Here is a 16758-nt window from a genome sequence, read left to right as displayed (position 1 = left end):
GTTCATGACTCATTATTGTTAAAATGGCAATTTCCCCCAAATTGATCTACACTTTCAATGCAATCCCAATAAAAATCCTAGTAGGATTTTTGTAGACATTGTCAAACATTCTAGAATTCATATGGAAATGTAAGGTCCAAAAATAGACAAAGAATTCAGAAAATAAAGAACAGCTGGAGAACTTACACTACCCAAGTACAAACCAACTGGCAAATGGTTAGATATGTATCAATAGGACAGAATCAAGACCCTAGAAACAAACCTTTATGTTTATGGCCAACTGATTTGCCACAAACTGTCAGGGCAATTTGATAAGGAAAAGGTAGTTTTTTTCAGTAAATGGTTCTGGTACGATTGAATATCAATATGAAAAATGATGAATTTACACCCTTTCTTCATATCATACAGAAAAATGAACTGAAAATGGGTCACAGATATAAATTTAAGAACTACAGCTATAAACCTTATAGAAGAAAACACAGAGGAGAACTTTGTATTCTCGAGTTAGGCAACGATTTCTTAGATATAACACTAAAATGATGATCAAGAAAAAAAATAAGTTGGCCTTTAATAAAATGAAAAACTTTTGTTTTATGAAAGACACATTTATAAATTACAGACTGGAGAAAATATTTTATTTTATTTTATTTTTTAATATTTTATTTATTTATTTGAGAGAGAGAGATAGTAAGAGAGCATGAGCAGGAGCAGGAAAGAGGGAGAAGCAGGCTCCCCATTGAATAGGGAGCCTGAAGCAGGGTTCAATCCCAGGACACTGAGATCATGACTTGAGCTGAAAGCAGATGTTTAACCAATTGCTACCCAGGCACCCTTGGGGAAAATATTTTCAAACCATATATTTGATAATAAATATATAAATAATTCTTACAACTCAATAATAATAACACACTAAAATTTTAAAAAATGAACTAGAATCCAACAATATATAATAAGAACTATACACCACGACCAAGTGGGATTCATCCCAGGAATGCAAGGTTGGTTTAGATCCAAAAATCAATGAATGTAATACAAAATATCAATAGACTAAATAAAAAACCACATGATTATCTCAACAGATAGAGAAAGCATTTGACAAAATCCAGCACCCTTTCATGACAAAAACATTAAGCAAAATAGGAATAGAAGTGAACCTCAATATGATAAAAAGTAACTATGAAAAACTTACAGCTACATCATACTTAATGCTGAAAGTGTGAGTACTTTCCCCTTAAGACTAGAAACAAGACAAGATGTCCACTCTTGTCACTTCTATTCAACATTGTGTTAGAGTTTCTAATTAGAAAAATTTTGCAAGAAAAATAACTGAATTGGATAGGAAAAAGTAAATCTGTATTTGCCAATGATATGATTTGTATATAGAAAATCCAAAGGAATACATTTAACAAGCTAATAATGCTGGTAAATGAGCTCAGCAAAGTTGCAGGATACACAATCAATATGCAAAATTATCAACTGTATTTCTATAAAGTTGCAATGAACAATCTTAAAATGAAATTAAGAGAACAATTCTAGGGGCACCTGTTTGGCTTAGTTGGTTAAGTGTCTGCCTTTGACTCAGGTCATGATCTCAAAGTCCTGGGATTGAGCCCCCCTACATTGGGCTCTCTACTCAGTGGGAGCCTAGTTCTCTCTCTCCCTCTGCCTGCTGCTCTGCCTGCTTGTACTCTCTCTCTCTCTCTCTGTCAAATAATAAATAAACAGAATCTTTTTAAAAATAGAAAATTTCTATTTACAATAGCATAAGAAAGAATAAGATGTTTAGGAACAATTTAACAAAAGATGTGCAAAATACACTCTGAAAACAAAACATGGTTGAAAGAAATGGAAGAGAATCTAAATACATGGGAAAAGATGTCATGTTCATGAATTAGAAAGTCTGTATTGTTAAATGGTAATTCTCTTCAAACTGACCTACAGATTCAACACAATCTCTATCAGAATCCCAGATGGCTTCTTTGTAGAAATTGATAAGGTTATTCTAGATTTCATATGGAATTGCAAAAGACCCAGAACAACCAAAATAATCTTGTAAAAGAACAAAGTTAGAGGACTCACACTTCATAGTTTCAAAACTTACTACAAAGCAACAATAATCAAGACAGTGTGTTAGGGGTTTAAGGAAGAATGTATGGATGAATGAAATATAATCAAGAGTCCAAAAGTACCCAGGTGTCTGTGGCCAACTGATTTTTTTTTAATTTTTATTTATTTATGATAGTCACAGAGAGAGAGAGAGACGGGCAGAGACACAGGCAGAGGGAGAAGCAGGCTCCATGCAGGGAGCCCGATGTGGGATTCGATCCTGGGTCTCCAGGATCGCGCCCTGGGCCAAAGGCAGGCGCCAAACCGCTGTGCCACCCAGGGATCCCCCAACTGATTTTTGACAAGGGTTCCAAGGTCATTTAATGGGAAAATAACAGTCTTCAATAAATAGTGCTAAGACGACTGGAGAGCCATATGCAAAAGAAGGAAGTTTGATTCTTACCTCACATCATATATAAAAATTAGTGAAAAATAAATCAAAGACCTAAATAGAAGAGCTAAAAGTATAAAACCCATAGAAGAAAATGTAGGGTTGTAGTTCATGACCTCAAATTTGGCAATGAGTTCTTAGATATGACACCAAAGGCATGAAGAACAAAAGAAAAAGAGAAATTGGACTTCACCAAAACTGAAAAATTTTATACTTCAAAGTGAAACCACTTTTAAAAGCAACAAGTTGAACAAAAATAAAAATGGCAAAAAAAAAAAATAAAATAAAATAAAAATGGCTGCACTATTGCCTCAGTGAAGCTTGATTTGTTTTTTTTTTTTTTTAAGATTTTTTTTTTTTTTTAAGATTTTTTTTTTAAGAGCACATGAGCTCAAGTGGGGCAGGAGGGAGAGAGAGGAGAGGCAGGCTCCCCACTGAGCAGGGAGCCCAAAATGGGGCTCAATCCCAGGATCATGACATGAACTAAAGGCAGACACTTAAACCAGTTGAGCCACCCAGGTGCCCCAAAGCTTGATTTTAAAGTAACCTTTTTGATTTGTATTTCCCTAATGCCAAGTGATGTGGAGCATTTTTTCATGTGTCGGCCATTTGTATGTCTTCTTTGGAGAAATGTCTGTTCATGTCTTATGCCCATTTCTTGAATATACTATTTGTTTTTTGGATGTTGAGTTTGATAAGTTCTTTATAGGTCTTGGATACTAGCCCTTTATCCCATAAGACATTTGCAAATATCTTCTTCCATTATGTAGGTTGCCTTTTAGTTTTGTCGACTGCCTCCTTTGCTGTGCAGAAGCTTTTCATCTTGAGGAAGTCCCAATAGTTCATTTTTGCTTTTGTTTCCCTTGCTTTTGAAGACATGTCTAGCAAGAAGTTGCTGTGGCTGAGGTCAAAGAGGCCACTGCCTGTGTTTTCCTCTAGGATTTGATGGATTCCTGTCTCACATTTAGGTCTCTCATCCATTTTGAATTTATCTGTCTAGACTTTACAATTTTTTTAAAGGTTTTGTTTATTTATTTTTTTGAGAGAATGAGTGATGGGGAGGGGCCAAGGGAGAGAGAGAGAGAAAGAGAGAGAGACAGAAGCAGACTCCCTGCTGAACAGGAAGCCCAACATGGGGCTCAATCCCAGGACCTGGAGATCATGACCTGAGTGAAGGCAGATGCTTAACCAACTGAGCCACCCAAGCACCCCATTTTGAGTTTATCTTTGTATATGGTGTAAGAAAATGGTCCAGTTTCATTCTTCAACATGTGGGTGTCCAATTTTTCCCAGCACCATTTGTTGAAGAGAGTGTCCTTTTTCCATTGGATATTCTTTCCTGTTTTGTCAAAGATTAGTTGATCTAGAGTTTAGGGTCCATTTCTGGGTACTCTGTTCTGTTCCATTGATCTTTGTGTCTAATTTTGTGTTAGTATCATATTGTCTTGATGATTTCAGCTTTGTAACATAGATTGAACTGCAGCATTGTGATGCCACCAGCTTTGTTTTTCTTTTTCAACATTCCTCTGGCTATTCAGGATCTTTTCTGGTTCCATACAAATTTTTGGATTATTTTTTCCAGCTCTGTGAAAAATGTCAATGGTATTTTGATAGAGATTGCATTGAATGTGTAGATTGCTCTGAGTAACGTAGACATTTTAACAATATTTATTCTTCCAATCCATGAGCATGGATATTTTTCCATGTTTTTCCATTTCTTTGTGTCTTCCTCAATTTCTTTTATAAGTGTTCTGTAGTTTTTAGAGTATGGATCCTTTACCCGTTTGGTTATGTTTATTCCTAGGTATCTTATGGTTTTCGCTGCAATTGTAAATGGGATTGACTCCTTAATTTCTCTTTCTTCTGTTTCATTTTTAGTTTATAGTAATGCAACTGATTTCTGTGCATTGATTTTATATCCTGCCACATTGTTGAATTCCTGTATGAGTTCTAGCAATTTTGAGGTGGAGACGTTTGGATTTTCCAGATAAAGTATCACGTCATCTATGAAGAGTGAGAATTTGACTCTTTTTTAATTTAAGATTTTATTTATTTATTCATGAGAGACACAGTGAGAAAGGCAGAGACATAGGCAGAGGGAGAAGCAGGTTCCCTGTGGGGAGCCTGATGCAGAACTCGATCCCAGGACCCTAGGATCACAACCTGAGCCAAAGGCAGACACTCAACCACTGAGCCACCCAGTGCCCTGAGAGTTGGCTTCTTTGACATCAGGGAAATACAAATCAAAACCACAATGAGATACTACCTTACATCTGTCAGAATGACTAAAATTGACGAGTCAGGAAACAAATGTTGGCGAGGATGCAGAGAAAGGGGAGCCCTCTTACACTGCTGGTGGGAATGCAAGCTGGGAAAACCACTCTGGAAAACAGTATGGAGGTTCCTCAAAAAGTTAAAAATAGAGCTATCCTATGACCCAGTAATTGCGCTACTAGGTATTTACCCAAAGATACAAATGTATTGATCCAAAGGGACACCTGCACCCCAATGTTTATAGCAGCAATGTCTACACTAGCCAAACTGTGGATGGAGCCATGATGTCCTTCAACAGATGGATGGATAAAGAAGATGTTGTAATATATACAATGGAATATCACTCAGCCATCAGAAAGGATGAAAATTTACCATTTACATTGACGTTGATGGAATTGGAAGGTATAATGCTGAGCTAAATAAGCCTTTCGGAGAAGGACAATTATCATATGGTTCTACTCATATGTGGAATATAAGAAACAGCACAGAGGATCACAGGGGAAGGGAGGGAAAACTTCTCTGATGGGAAGTTATCAGAGAGGGAGAAAAACCATGAGAGACTCTTAACTATAAGAAACCGAGGCTTGCTGGAGAGGAAGTGAGGGGGATGGGGTAATTAGGTGATGGGCATAAAGAAGGGCATGTGTTGTGATGAGCACTGGGTGTTATAGCAACTGATGAATTATTGAACTCTATATCTGACACTGATGATGTACTGTATGTTGGCTAATTGAATTTAAATTGAAAAAAATTAAAAGTAGCCTTTTTCCTCTCTTTCACAAGCCTTCCCTCCTCCCATCTTAGCTTTTTGTTTCAGGAACCTGGTACCACCCTAAAGACAGGACAAAGAAGGCTGGCAGCAAGTACACAATTCCTGTCAAAACCAGCTAGATCCTGTTTTTCCCTATAAAATCCCCCAGCCCCTTCCTCTGGGCAGGTTTGCAGATTTTTGAAAGCCATATCCTGCTGCAGCCTCCTTTGTCTGGCGAAGCAATAAAGCTTTTGTTTCTCTTTATCCCAAACTTTGTCTTTGTGCTATATGTTGGCTCTGAAGCACAGGAGTTGGTTTTGGACAAATTGACACTGTCAAGAAAGTGAAATGACAACCCGTAGAATGGGAGAAAGTATTTACAAATCATATATCTGATAAGGGATTGGTATCTAGAATATATAAACAACTTTTATAACTCAATAATAAAACGCCCAAGAACTCAATTTAAAAATAACCAAAAAACTTGAATAAGCTTTTTCTCCAAAGATATACAAATAGTCAATACACACAGGAAAAGATCCTCAAATTCAGTAGTCACCAAATAAATGCAAATCAAAACCATGAGATAGCACTTCACACCCACTAGAATGGCTGTAATTAAAAAGTCAATAACCAACTGGGTGCCTGGCGGGCTCAGTTGGTAGAGAATGTAACTCTTAATCCCAGAGTCATGGGTTCAAGCCCCACATTGGGCATGGAGCCTACTTAAAAGACAAACAAACAAAAAAACTATTGGTGAGGATGTGAAAAAATCAGACCCCTCATACACCATTGATGGGAATGCAAAAAAAACATGCTGCTTTGGAAAGCAGTTGGCACTAAACAGAATTACCACATGACTCAGCAATTACACTTCTAGACATATACTCAACAGAAATGAAAACATGTCCACATAAAAACTTGTACATGAATGTTCATAGCAGCATCATATATAATAGTTACAAACTGGAAACAATCCAAATGTCTACCAGTTGGTGAATGGATAAATGAAATATGGTAACAATGAAAAATTATTCGGCATAGAATATTACTCAGCAATAAAAAGTAATGAAGTACTGACATAAGCTACATCATGGGTGAACCTCGATATGCTAAGTGAAATTAGCCAGACACAAATGGTCACAAATTATGATTCCACATAAATGAAATGCCCAGAAGAAACATATTTGTAGAGACAGAGAGCAGGTCAATGCGTGCCCAGGGTTGAGGTTAGAAGTAGAGATGAGTGGAAACACTCACAGGGCAACTTGTTAGGGTGCCGGCAATATTCTAAAATAATTGTGGTGATGGTTGATTTTATTGCCTAAGTAAGTATTTCCATCAAGCTGGGAAAAATCCAATAACTGGCAGATGGTAGGTGGGGAGGCATTGATGAAGCAAATTTGGTAATATATATAGATAATTATTGAAGCTGGGTAATGGATAATGGGGAGTCACAGCAGGTTGAATTGTGTCTTCTAAAAAGATATGTTAAAACCCTAAGCTCAAGCACTCATGGTTGTAACCTTAATTGGAAATAGGGTCTTTGTAGATGTAATCAAGTTAAAATGCAGTCATACTGGATTAGAGGGGGCCCTCAATCCAATAATTTGATATCCTTACAAGGAAAGGGAGATTTGGAGACACAGAAACACGGAGGGACAACATGTCATGTGAAGACAGGCAGAGACCATTGCCAACAAGCCAAGAAACACCAAGGATTGCTGAGAATCACCAGAAGCTAGGACGAAGCAAAGAATGTTTTTTTCCTAGAGCCTTCAGAGGGAGCATGGCCCTGCTCACATCTTGATTTTGGACTTCTGGCCTCCAGAACTGTGAAAAATAAATTTCTTAAAAAAAAAAACCCAACAACAACAAACCAACAACCTTAAAGATGGATGTATTTGTTGTTTTATGTTATCCAATCTGTGGTAATTCCTTAGGGTAGCCTTAAGAAATGAATACAGAGTTCATTATACTATTATTTCTACTTTTCTGTATGTTTGATATTTTTCACAATAAAATGTTAAAAAAAACATTGTTACCCAATTCAGAGGCCTCCATGGTAGGAACATTGGGGGTAGTAGACACTGCACGCATGCCTACAGAGGGCACACGCTCTGTCTAAAGGAGATCTCTCTGCTCTCATGATTGCAATGCAGTGGAATGTGCATCGAGTCATGCCAGGGCTTCCAATTTATCTAAAGAAACTGGGAATCCATATTTTTCTGTGTGATCTCCTAAATTTGAAATGTTTGTAACTAATTTCAAAATCTTAAAACCTTGTGTAGCTTTTTTTAAAAAAATATTTTATTCATGTATTCATGAGAGACACAGAGAGAGAGAGAGAGAGAGGCAGAGACACACAGGCAGAGGGAGAAGCAGGATCCCCTGTGGAGAGTCTGACACGGGACTTGATCCCAGGACCCCAGGATCACAACGCAAAGGCAGACCACCCAACCACTGAGCCACCCACGTGCCCCTTGTGTAGCTTTTCATAGCAAGACATGGCAATTGTGTGTGTGTGTGTGTGTGTGTGTGTGTGTGTTTTACTCTTTCAAATATTCTCATAAACATAAGAGTAGGATAACAAAAGAACCCCCAAATCACACATACACACACATATACACAGTCCTTGTCTGGGCCAACTAGATTTCTGTTGGTTGGATCTGACACTCAATTAACACTAGAATTACAGGTTTCTTAAGTGCCTATTATGTGCTAAACACTATGAACGCATTTTATAGGCTGTGTTTCTCATAATCATCATAGGTAGTTATTATTCATGAGGAATTGTTTTTTTTTTTTTTTTTTTAAGTAAGCTCTACTCCTAATGTGGGGCTTGAACTCACGAACCTGATATCAAGAGTTGCATGTTCTATCTACTGAGCCAGCCAGGTCCTCCTCATAAGGAATATTTTTTTTATATGGGCGTAAAGTGAGGCAAAGACTTTGCCTTCTTAGTCCACCCATGAGTTGTTTTGAAAGGTCTATATCAACTGACCTTAAAAGAATGGACCCTGGAATCAGACCTGGAATCAAGACTCAGCTCTTAAGTTAAACACTATATGATTTGGGTGAGATACTAACATTCCAAGCCTCAGTTTCCTTGTGTATAAAATGGGGATGATATCAGGGCTTAATTCATGGGGTTATTGAAGAATGAAATAAGACAGTATATATCAAACGCTTAGTCTGGTTCCTATAAAGGCAACTGGGAACTAGTAGATTATTATTATTGTTTTAAAATATTATGCTAAGTGCAAAGATTTCTTCCTTTAACTATACTCCCTCCAGCACATTCCAAATTACTGCTTACAAAAATCTAACACTGAACTTTCTAGAAAATCCTTCTATGAAGAAATCTTTTGGTTTTCTTTTAAAGCAAATGGATTATACTCATTGTTTGCCATGTGTACAAATAGGATACATTCTCTATAAAATGCTATGTTGCTTTCCTTGCTGGGGAACTGCTGTTGCCAGAGATGGCATTCTTCGCTCTCACCATTTGCTGGCACGATCTGTCTGTCCAAGAGATTCCTGGTCTCTTGGCTGTTTCTCCCTGCCTGCCCAGCAGATGGCCACTGAAGTGTTTGTTGTCCTTCCAGTTCAATGCTGTAGGGCTGACTTTTGAGGGAATAAGCAAGTCCCAAGGCAGAGTCTGATTTGCTCAGCTGGAATTTGATGTCCACCCCTGGGCCAATCAGCTGTGGTCCGGGAGGGTCATTTCAGTAGGGTGCTCTGGAGCTCTGACTCTCTGAGAACTAGAGGCATAGGTCACCAGCAGGGCCATCCTGTTCATGTAGTCAGACAAGAGGTGTGGAGATGTACGGGTTGATGCCAGAGATGACAACCATGGCCCTCTGGGGCATATCCCTGGGGGAAGTTGTTAATCGTTTTCTTTTTTGGATATGCACCAAGTTTATTAACTTATTAGTTAACCTAATCTTCTGGGGATTAGGACTTCATAACAGAAGAAAAAGATCTTCACTTTCCCTACCTTTGTGTTGTTTAAATTTTTTCTTTTTAATACACTTTATTTTTAGAGCCTTTTAGATTCATAGAAAAATTGACAAGATAGTACAGAGTACCCTGTGTCCAATTTCCCTATTATTGACATCTTCCATTAGTATGGATACATTTGCTTACAATCAGTGAATTATATTCATTCATTATAATTAACTAAAGTCCATACTTTATTTAAATTTTCTTAGTTTTCACCTAATGTCTTTTTTTCTGTTTCAGGATTCCTCCAGGATACCACATTACATTTAGCTGTCATCTCTCCTTAGGCTCTTCTTAGCTGTGACAGTTTCTCATATTTCTTGTTGCTGATGGCTTTGACAGATTTGAGAACTACTGGCCAAGTATGTTGTAGGCTGCTCCACTGTTGGATTTGTCTCATGTTTTTCCTCATAAGTTTGGATTTTTGGGAGGGAGACCACAGAGGTCTCCATTTTCATTACATCATATTAAGCATACATACTATCAACATGATTTATGCCTGTTGATATTGGCCTTGATCACCTAGCTGATGTAGTGTTTGTCAGGTTTCCTCCACTGTTCCTCTTTCTATATCGTACACTTTGGAAAGGGAGTCACTATAATAGACTGTGCTTGATGGGTTAAGATTTATGCTCTCCCTCCTTGAGAGTAGAGTATCTATATAAATTATTTAGAATTCTTTTGTATATTAGTTTCCAAGATCTGCCATAACAAATAACCACCGACTGGATGGCTTGAAACAACAGAAATGTATTCTCTCAGAGTTCTGGAGTCTAGAAGTCTGAAGTCAAAGTGTCAGCAGGGCTATGTTTCCTCTGAAGGGTCTGAGAAAGAATCCTTTCCTGCCTTTTCTAGCTTCTGGTGCCCTCAGGCATTACTTGGCTTGTGGCAGCTTAACTCCAATCTCTGTCTCTACCTTCACATGGCTTTCTTTGTGTATTTGTGCTCTGTGCCCTATTCTTATGAAGACATCAATCATTGGATGAAGGGCTCACTCTAAATCCAGTAGGATAGCACAAAATCCTTAACTAGTTACATTTGCAAATATGCTATTTCCAAATAAAGTCACATTCTGAGGTTCCAGTGGACATGAGTTTTTAAGGGACACCATTTAGCCCTTTCTATTCTGCATGGGGGATTTGTCCTCTGTCTCCACTTTCTTAATTTATTAAATCATTTATATTTATTAAAGATATTTATTTTTTACTTTGGGTCATGATCCAATACTATTTTTTTTCTTGCTCAAATTGTTTCAGTTTTGGCCATTAGGAACTATTTTAGTTGGTTTCTGTAATATATTCTCATTAAAATTTTTTTTAGTATTTCCTTATTCTCTGGAACCAGGATCATCTTGTATATTTCTATACTTGTCCTAGAATCGGCTATTTCTCCAAGGAGTTCTGGTTCCTTTTATTGGAGAAGGGGATTAGAAACCAAGATATGGACATTAAACATTCTCCTAGCTACTGGGGTGTCATTTCTTTTAGGTCTCTGCTAACAGAGCAAAAAATATTTGTGGTTAACAAATTAACTAACTATATACACACACATGAATACACAGCTATGCATTTTTCTATATATAATTTTTTGTATATAAAAAATAAAGAGACACCTGGGTGGCTCAGCAGTTCAGTGTCTGCCTTTGGTTCAGGGCGTGATCTCGAAGTCCCAGGATTGAGTCCCACATCAGCTCCCTGCATGGAGCTGCTTCTCCCTCTGCCTGTGTCTCTCATGAGTAAATAAATAAAATCTTAAAAAAAATTATATATAAAGCTGAACATGGACTCATGTTGATGCATCTAATACTACATGGATTATTCTAGTCCTCTACCCTTGGGTATCTGTAAAGTATTCCAACACAGAAAATTCCCACCTCCTATTATCTGATACTCATTTACTTAATTGCCCTATTCCAGTATTCAGGTATCTGAATTGTTAACCTGTACCCACATAGGACACAATGGTATTAACTAGAGTACAGTGCTTATGTGCAGTTCCTTTTGCCTTTAGTCTTATAGACCTGACTTTTTTCCTCTCTTTTAAAATAAATTTTATTTATTTATTCCCTGGAATTATGACCTGAGCCAAAGGCAGCGCTCAATAACTGAGCCACCCACGTGCTCGAACTGACTTATTTCAAAGATCTGCTTAGATCAGCACCCATGTCCCTTCAGTGGAGGCGTTTCACAGGCTCACACATACATATAGTGAAATTCTCTTACCACAGCCTGCATTCCTTCCTAGGATCCCTCCACTTCCTAAATGATTTTTTAAAAAATTGCATACATTTAGGTTCACTCTTTGTGTGGCACAGTTCTGAGTTTTGAGAAATGCTATAATGAATTGCATCCATCATTACATTATCATACAGAATTTCATTGACTTAAAATCCCTTGCACTTCATTATTCATCCCTCTCTATGAACCTTTGATCTGATGTTGTGTGTGGTTTTTCCAACACCACAGGCAGTTAACTCAATCCTGACACCGTCTACCTGGAGATAGCATAAGATCCCATGGGTTAAAGGTTCGGTCCTTACAAGACACAGCCTTCCTGGCCCAACTCTCCAGAAGCTAATCACAAGTCCAGGTTCTCACTTGTGCTTCTGACCAATCAGCTCTATCAGAGATTCCCATGACTCCATCCTTGAGTTTTATTAATTTGCTACAGTGGCTCAAATAACTCAGAAAAACATTTTACTAACCAAATTACCAGTTTATTATAAAAGGATATAACTCAGGAACAGCCAGATGGGAGAGATGCATAAGGCAAGGTATGTGGGAAGAGGCCCAGAGCTTCCATGTCTTCTGGGTGTCACTGTCCTCACATTTCCATGTGTTCACCAACCTAGAAGCTCTCCAAACTCTGTCCTTTGGGGTTTTACAGAGGCTTCATAACATAGGTATGATTGAACTCAATCCCTAGTCCTTCTCCCCTCCCTGGAGGCGGGGGGCACTGAAAGTTCCCACCCTTGAATCACATGTTTGTTTCCCTTGGCAACCAGCTCCCACCCTTAGGTGACCTAGAAGTTTTCCAAAAGTCACCTCATTCACCAAACAAAGACACATTTTTATCACTTTCATCACTTAGAAAATCCCAAGGGTTTTAGGAGCTTTGTGTCAGGACAGGGATGAATGAATATTTACTGTTTGCTATAAATCACAATGTAGCATCTGGCATCCACTAATTATTTTACTGTCTCTACAGTGTTGTGTTGTCCAATTGGAGTCACATAAGATACAGCCTTTTCATACCAGCTTCTTTCATTTTGCAATATGCACTTAAAGTTCTCCCATGTCTTTACATGGCTTAATAGCTCATTTCTTTATATTGCTGAAAAATAGTCCATCGTATAAATGTACCATAATTTATCCATTCATCTATTGAAAAACATCTTGGTTGCTTCCTGTTTGGGGCAATTATGAATAAAGCTGCTGCAAACATTTCCATGAGGTTTCTTTGTGTAAGGTGTTGTTGATTAATTCTGGGGGGACCTGGGGACCTGGCTTTGGCCCCTGATGACCCATGGTCCAGCTGTAGTATGAAAAACATCATTCACAGGTTTGCAGCTTTAAGGTGGTGGTTCTGAGATTCTCAGAGAGCCTGTTCCTCCAGCTGAAAGAATCCTTCCCCACTCTCAGCCCATGATTTTGACCACCCAAAACATTGACAACTTGCCTGTTCCAGCCTGTCCCCAGGAGTGCTCACTAATGCCTCACTGCTTCCTACTCCTCCACCTCCAACTTCATGAATCTCAAAATGAACTCATTACCTTCTCCCTTAAACCTGCACTAGGTTCTTTATTCATTCTCTTGGAGGGGGCACCCCGACCCATGCCCTCCTCCACTTCTTCCCACATCCAGTCAGTTATCTAGCCTGTGGATTCATCATGAAGTCTCTTCCTTCTCTGTTTCATCACCATCCATGCTTCTTAGGAGACATCCTTCTGAACTCCCCCTCTGCCCACCAACTTTTGAACTTTCAGACAAACCATGCCATTTTGTGCCTCTGTACTTTTCCATAAGTCCTTCCCTCTGCCAGGGTATACCCTTTCCCTCCTTAACTGTCTGGGAAATTCATATTCATCTTTCATTTTTAAAAAATGTTATTATTATTTTTTTAAAGATTTTATTTATTTATTTGAGACAGAGAGTGAGGGAGAAGGAGAAGCAGACTCCTTGCTGAGTAGAGAGCCTGATGCGGGGCTCAATCCTAGGACCCTGAGATCATGACTTGAGCCGAAGGTAGATGCTTAACTGACTGAGCCTCCCAAGCGCCCCCATGTTCATCGTTCAAAATTCTGTTGAGGCATCTGGAAAGCTCTACTTGTCTTCTATTTATATTCTTGCTACTGAAAGTGTGGCTCACAAATTATCTCATTTTTGGGATCACCTGGGAACTGGTAGAAATTCAGACTCTCAGGCTCTGTCCCAGACCTACTGAATCAGGTCTGCCTTTTAAATGATCCCTAGGTGATGAGTGTGCACATTAAGGTTTGAGAAGTGTTCTATACCACTTCTGACACTGCATTTTCATTTTTTACATGAGTTGCATTGTTTTGTGACTATTCCTGTCAGTTTTCCCATCAAGACTGTGAGTTCCTTGAGGTCAGGGTCAGGGTCCATGTATATTCAGGGGCCAGTCAGGCTGTGGCAACTGAAATGGGGCCCAGATGTTTGTCTGACCTTTGGGGATTTTCAGATCTGGGTACAAGCCCAATGGCAAGCGGAAACATTACAGAAGTGAGGCTCTTCTCATGCATTATTTTCTTTATCCTCACAAAGATGTTAAATAATGCATATCCTTTTTTCTCCCCTTAGGATGAATTCATAAAAGAATAAATGGAAAAATGAACAAAGGTTTATGTCTGAGAATGTTTATAAATTACAAGAAATTAGAAGACTTAAATGTCCAACTAAATGCAACCATTAAAGTATGAGGTGCCTGGCTGGCTCATTTGGAAGAGTGTGATCTCAGAGTCATCAGTTTGAACCGTACATTGGGTGTAGAGATTACTGAAAATAAAAATTTTTAAAAATAGTGTTATATGAATATATACTTATACAGAAAGATAATATGCATTATATAAAGGCTTATAATTTTTGAAAATGATAAATTATGAATAAATTTAACAAATCCTAACTATATAGAGCTTTAGTGGGTAAGCATTAAAAGTAACAGTTTGGGGAGCAGCCCAGGTGGCTCAGCGGTTTAGTGCCACCTTTGGCTCAGAGTGTGATCCTGGGGACTCGGGATGGAGTCCCACGTCGGGCTCCCTTCATGGAGCCTGCTTCTCCCTCTGCTTGTGTCTCTGCCTCTCTCCCCCTGTGTCTCTCATGAATATATAAATAAAATCTTAAAAAAAGTAACAGTTTGTCACCTAGCATCTATTAACTAAAATTTAACATCAGTTATCAAATATTAATTTCTAGTCCACACACAAAGAGTGAAATCCTATGTGGTGTGAAGTGATGGCTTCTAAAGTCAGCTCATAATGTAAAATTTTATTCTTGTCAAAATTACTCTTAAAATATTTAAGATTTCATACAGTTCAATATATGTGATCTTCATATATACTATACCTCCTTTAGTAAGTCCACCTAGTTTTCCTAAGTCAGGAAATCACTTTTTTTTCTCTTGAGTATCAATTTGCATTTAGGGGTCAGGTTGAAATATTACATATATGTGAATATACATGCATATGCATCTCTATCTCTATGTCTCTCTTTTTAATCTCCAAGCCTTTTAAAAAATTTTTAACATTTTATTTTTTATTCATGAGAGACGCAGAGAGACAGAGACACAGGCAGAGGGAGAAGCAGGCTCCCTGCGGGGAGCCTGATGTGGGACTCAATCCCAGGAACCTGGGATCACGACCTGACCAGAAGGCAGATGCTCAACCATGGAGCCATCCAGCCATCCCAATCTCCAAGCCTTTTGAATTATATTTGGGTAATTGAACTCTTTTTACCCCTATTTCTCTAGCACACTACAATTCTGCATACATGAATTGTATCTTTCCACAATATCAGCCTTATTCAATCATAAAGCAAAGTTAACATAATTGTTAACCAACATTCCAAACTCAGTGATATTTCACTAGGCATTTAGCTTCATACACATCACATAAAGCAAAGCACAGTATGAAGTAACACAACAAACAATATACAATAAGGGGTAAGAAGTTAATGAATTAAGCACAAAGTCATTCCATGAGCATGCAGTTGAAATGAGGACTTGGTCTTGTCCAGGTCCATTCTTGAGACTTACTATTTATATGTTGAAACAGCGGAGGATCTCTATTATGTTGAGATCAATTGAGCATAAGGTTTAGAGGATGTTGCCTTACAAATGTAGTCAGACACGGAAGGGTCAGCATCTGGAGGGTCTGAAAGTTTGCTGTAAAAGTCCTCCCTTCTTAAAGGAGTTTAATAAGTCCTGGATCTTTGCAGGCCACTACTGGTTCTACTATTTATCAACACTTGGTTCTTCCAGGCTCTTTTAGTTTTGCTGGTTATCAGTTCTGAGTGCTGCCAGCCTGTGCTGGTTTCAGTGATGTCTAGTTCTACCTGCAAAGCCCTTGGCTGCTTGTGTCACTGTTTGACATGAGTGACTCCATCTTGCTCTCTACACCCCACAAAAATGAGAATATATTTTTCTGCAATTGGTTAATATTTTTCCAAGTCCCTTCATGTAAAACTACCTTTCTTTTATAACATATTTTATGGCTTAAAAATAATGTATATTTATGGTTAAATTTTTATTTCTTTTTATCTTATTATTTTTTAAAAAACATGATTTATTTCTAGGGTGGAATGAATGGATTTTTTAAAAAAGTAAGCTCAATGCCCAACATGGGGCTCGAACCTCACAACTGGGAGATCAAGAGTTGCATGCTCCCCCTACTGAGCCAGCCAGGCAACTGTGTGGTTAGATTTTTAAAGAAAATTACAGAAAATATAACACATAAAGATGAAAATTAAAAATCATCCTTATAATTCCATCACCATTGTATATTGAGTCTTAGTTTTTTTATTATTATTTTTAAAAATTTTATTTATTTATTCATGTGAGACACAGGCAGAAGGAGAAGCAGGCTCCATGCAGAGAGCGTGACATGGGACTCGATCCTGGGTCTCCAGGATCATGCCCTGGGCTGAAGGCGGTGCTAAACTGCTGAGCCACCAGGCTGCCCAACTCTTAGTTTTTTAAATAAAATGTTTATCTTGCT

The sequence above is a fragment of the Canis aureus genome, chromosome 27, assembly GCF_053574225.1.
Source record: "Canis aureus isolate CA01 chromosome 27, VMU_Caureus_v.1.0, whole genome shotgun sequence".
In the NCBI taxonomy this organism is placed as follows: Eukaryota; Metazoa; Chordata; class Mammalia; order Carnivora; family Canidae; genus Canis; species Canis aureus.
Note: the sequence above shows the minus strand (reverse complement) of the source record.